Raw genomic sequence first — 4,837 nt, forward strand, 5'->3', positions numbered from 1 at the left:
TACCCAGTGTCTGGACTTTATTTGTTAATGTCACCACAGAAATTGGTTTTCAGATTAACAGGAACCAAATTTCTGTTTTAATGACTGAGAAACAATCTGAATCAAAACTTATTTTAGTACCTTTAAACAGCAATAAACATTTGAAATGTCCTGTAGAAGCTCATTAAGTTTTATAATCCATGGAGATGTTGGCCCCACAATTTTGGTGTCACAAAATTCTTTATCTAGAAGAATGTTCTGAATTTACATATTTTTGAATTAAACTTGTGCTTTAAATGAGCAACAGTTGAGAACATTCTGAAAGTTGAAATTAAGTTGAGGAAGTTATTGGTGTTTTTACTTTAACCTTCAGAGGTACAGATCTGAGAGTGATGCACTTACTTGTCTTGAAACTTTGAAATACATATCTCCTTGAATAGAAATATTGGTTAAAAATTTAATCTGAACAAGCAATACGAGATCTTCACCTTGAGTGCACAGACCTGTCTGTGTAAGGTAATTGTCATAATCAAATTTCCTTAAAAAATGTCGACTTCTTTACGATCTGGGATTACTGCAAAAATAATGCTGCTAATCTGAAGAGTTTAGCACGAAAACCATCAAAATTCCAACCCTGTAAACATTTTTAGGTCACCTGAGACAAAGTCTCAAGTGACCTATTGCGATCGCCTTTTGTCCGGCGTCATCCGTCGTGCGTCCGTAAACAATTTACATTTTCGACTTCTTCTCCAAAACCCCTGAACCAATTTCAATGAAATTTTGCAGAAACCTTCCATGGCCAAAGGTCAACTAAAATTGTGAGTTATATGGTCCCCAGCCCCCAGGGCCCTGAGGGCTGGGCCAAAAAGGGTAAAATTGACTAAAATTTTAAAAATCTTCTCAAGATCCAGATATGGTAGAATCAAATACTCTTCATAGACAGAAGGGTCTTAAGGTCATAGGAGTGTATTGATAAACGGAAATAGGAAGTACATCCCTAGTTGAAAATCCAATGTAGGGAGACAGTATCACAATTTGCGCACATTCTAATGTTTAATATTGAACTGATGAATATTGTATGTTTGTTATTGACAGAACAGTGTGTTCTCTCAATATTAAAGTATTTCAAAGCAATCCAGGCATTAATTCAATTGTTTTAAGGTCACCTTAGACAAAGTCTCAAGTGACCTATTGCGATCGCCTTTTGTCCGTCATCGTCTGTCGTCCGTCGTGCGTTTTGCAGAAACCTTCCATGGCCAAAGGTTAACAAAAATGGTTGCCGGTTTGGTCCCCGGCCCCCAGGGGCCTGAGGGGCGGGGCCAAAAAGGGTCAAATTGACTAAAATTTCAAAAATCTTCCTTTCAAGAGCAAGATATGGTAGAATCAAACACTCTTCATAGATGGAAGGGTCTTAAGGTGCTTTACCAAAATTGTGAATTTCATGACCCTGGGGTCTCACGTTTCCCCCTGGGGAGGGGGTTAACTTTACTATAGTTTAAATAAGGAAATCACATTTTGGACCAACATTTGTTTAATTGCCATTGGAAGTAATTCAATTTGGGTTAGCATTATCTGTATTGGATAGCAGTTTGATGGTATGCACATATGAGCCCTGACTGACCCCAGGGGCTNTTACTATAGTTTACATAGGGAAATCACATTTTGGACTAACATTTGTTTACCCATAATTGCCATTGAAAGTAATTCAATTTGGGTTAGCATTATCAGTATTGGATAGCAGTTTGATGGTATGCACATATCAGCCCTGACTGACTCCCCGGGGCTGATGGGTGGGGCCAAAAAGGGTGGAATTGACTGAAATTTCAAAAATCTTCTTCTCAAGACCCAGGTATGGTAGAATCAAATACTCTTCATAGATGGAAGGGTCTTAAGGTGCTTTACCAAAATTGTGAATTTCATGACCCTGGGGGCTCGCGTTTCCCCCTGGGGAAGGAGGGGCAAAATTTGTTATGGTTTATAATGACAAATTATACTTTGAATATTTCATGTTGATAACTTGATTGGAATTATGACCCTAAGTTGACAGTTTGATACTTTGTAAATTTTGAGCCATCCTTACCCCCAAGGGCTGTAGGGTGGGGCCCAATTTAAAAAACAAAACCAATATACTAGGGCTACCCACACACAAAGTTTGACCTTGTAAACAACAAGAGGCCCAAGGGAGAGCCTGTATCGCTCACCTGAATAATTAAGCAGACATAGCAAATATCTCATTAAATATTGTATTATACTACAAATTTGTCACTCGCAAACTGTTGGCTCCCTCTTTTGAAACTACCAGTCAAATATTATAAGATTTTATGCTTTTTGGCCATCGTTCTTCTTCAAAAGTTGTTCGACATATTTTTCCCTGTGACCTTGTAAGTATGTCAATTCATTTTCCTTCTAAAACTTTTATAGCTCTATCCAAAGAAGCTACCAGCCAAATTTTATGAATCCATTCCTTTTGGTTTTTCATAACAAATCCTTTGAAATGGTGTTGACCTCTGTGACATTTAAAGTAGGTTGAGGTCATTTTAATTTGCAAATTTTGGTGAGTTCTATCCCAAGAAGCCACTAGCCAAATATTATAATTTTACGCCTTTCAATGTTTTTCAGAAGAAGTCACTTGATGTATTTGACATCTGTGACCTTGGAGGTCAGTCATTCTTAAACGTTGTCGGGCTCTATCTCAGGAAGCCGCAAAGCAAATATGAAGGTTCTACATCTTTTAGTTCTTCAGAAGAAGTCGTTTAAAGAGTTTGACAAAGGGCCGGTTTCCAAAACGGCCCCTTCTCTGATTCAAATTTCCTGTTGGTCGTGCATTGCCCATGCCGTTGTGGTCACAAATCTATAAAGTATAAAGATTTAGGTCACTTGGTTTGTTTTTTAAGGCTCCTCAAAGTTGTACCTTTCAGAAGCTGTCTAAGTGTTGATAAAATGTGCATGTTATGTAAAATATTAATGAAAATCTAATCAAATGATGGTCACCGTAAAGAATACATTCATGGCATGATTGTGACAAAAAATCATGTTTCCATCGCGCCATTTGGCTGTTTTATGGAAGAAACAATCTCAAAAATGCCATTTTCGATGATAACATTTTAGACACAAAAACTGTGTTTTTTAGAGAATACACCCTTTTATGGGCGTTGGATGCAAACCAATTTTTATCCTATTAAACAGTACGTAATATGCTATTGATGAGAGGAAAAATCATCAAAATGTAAGTGGTGGAACATTTTCAAATGTTGGGTTGAATTAGCCTATGGTTGAATTGCCGATTTTCGACTTTCTTTAGATAATTAACAAAAAAACGAGAGTATTTGCTCGGTATGTTGAGAATATGTACACAGATATGAAAAAAAGTGAGAGAAACACTTTTTCATAAAAAAAATCCAAGATGGCTACTTCACAAGTCCCCGTGGTTGAAGACATTGGCTGACAAATAGACAGAACAACAAACAAAACGTGTTCCTTATGATTTTGGTTGGTTTTCGCATTTACGGGAGTGTTCATAGCTACGGGCGATTGTATAATACCTATATTTATAAGTTTGGTTAGTCACATGGTAACGGGGATCTTTCATATCGAGCCCCAAACATACTTTCGACATATGCACTCCGTTGCCGCATGGAAAACTATTTCAAGTTTTGTCGGAATTTCTTTACCTGTGGTTGTAATGGTCGAGGGTTTTCCAGCGTCCTGTAATACCCAAGGTAGTACAAGATACTGGAGATGTGCGCACACATTCCCATCGTTCTCTCTCCAACTGGGCACTGGCAGTAGTAGTCCTTTATTGGGGCCTCAACATCGGGTGAAACGGTGAACCGTATCCAAACGTTATATTTCGTTTGGCTTTTGTGTCGAGAATGTATTTGACATCGGAGAAGGTCTGGGGAGTGCTGGTAAAGCCACACCTCATAGTCTCCGTCATCACTTAAATGTTCGGCGATGTAACCAGGAGCCAGAGATATCTGATACGTTCCACACGTAATGGTTCTCAAGTAATCAAGATCGAGACGGGGAAACAGTACGGAAGATGCATCCATCTTGACAAACTCGGACCTTGCCCGTCTAGATAGATCCGGATCTGTCTTGACTCTCTGAGCTAAACCATTCGGTGTTGTCAAACGGTCCTTCATACGTTCAGCCATTAGCCTATCTTTGGCATCTCTCTCTGGAGATCTCTGGTAGATCGGTCCTCTAATACCATTCAGACAGGCTGTGACGGTTCGAAGCAAAGCCTCGATGACATTGATAAAGCTGTTAGACACCAATTGCGTTCGGAAGAACGTCCAGTGTTTCAGACGACCATGATAGGATTCCACAATCCACCTCGATTTGGTGATAGTTCTGTCAAGATTTGCTTGGACGTCAGAATGTTGACTTTGACCGGGTTTCAGGTATGACGGCATGCTAGCATTGAGGCCAGAGGCTTCGAGAACTGGTAGGACATCTCTAAAACCTCGGTCAACGACAACGTTGTCGTCTGGTTGTAGCCAAGTAACTAGCTTGTCCATGACTTTTTTTGTAATTGTAGCATCATTTTCGCTGCCAGTGAATGGTCCTACTGTGTCCAGAATGTAGCCATCTGGTAAGGCGATGCTCATGAATTTGAGATAGTTTCTCTTCTTCTGGCCACAGTAGGACATTCTCTGGAGCTTGTGGTCGGAGCTTTTCTGGATATAAATATAGGTGCCATCTAATATGGCAGTGGCTTTATCTCCAAAAAATGCTTCTGAAAAGACAGTATTGTGCCCGAGCAACTGTTCTCTTGTCAAGTGATCCGGACCTAGAAATTGTGGGACTATCGATGTGTCTAATGCCTGTACTATGGAGTGGAAAGTTTTGGACA

Source organism: Mizuhopecten yessoensis, unplaced genomic scaffold, assembly GCF_002113885.1.
Source record: "Mizuhopecten yessoensis strain PY_sf001 unplaced genomic scaffold, ASM211388v2 scaffold3229, whole genome shotgun sequence".
Lineage (NCBI taxonomy): Eukaryota > Metazoa > Mollusca > Bivalvia > Pectinida > Pectinidae > Mizuhopecten > Mizuhopecten yessoensis.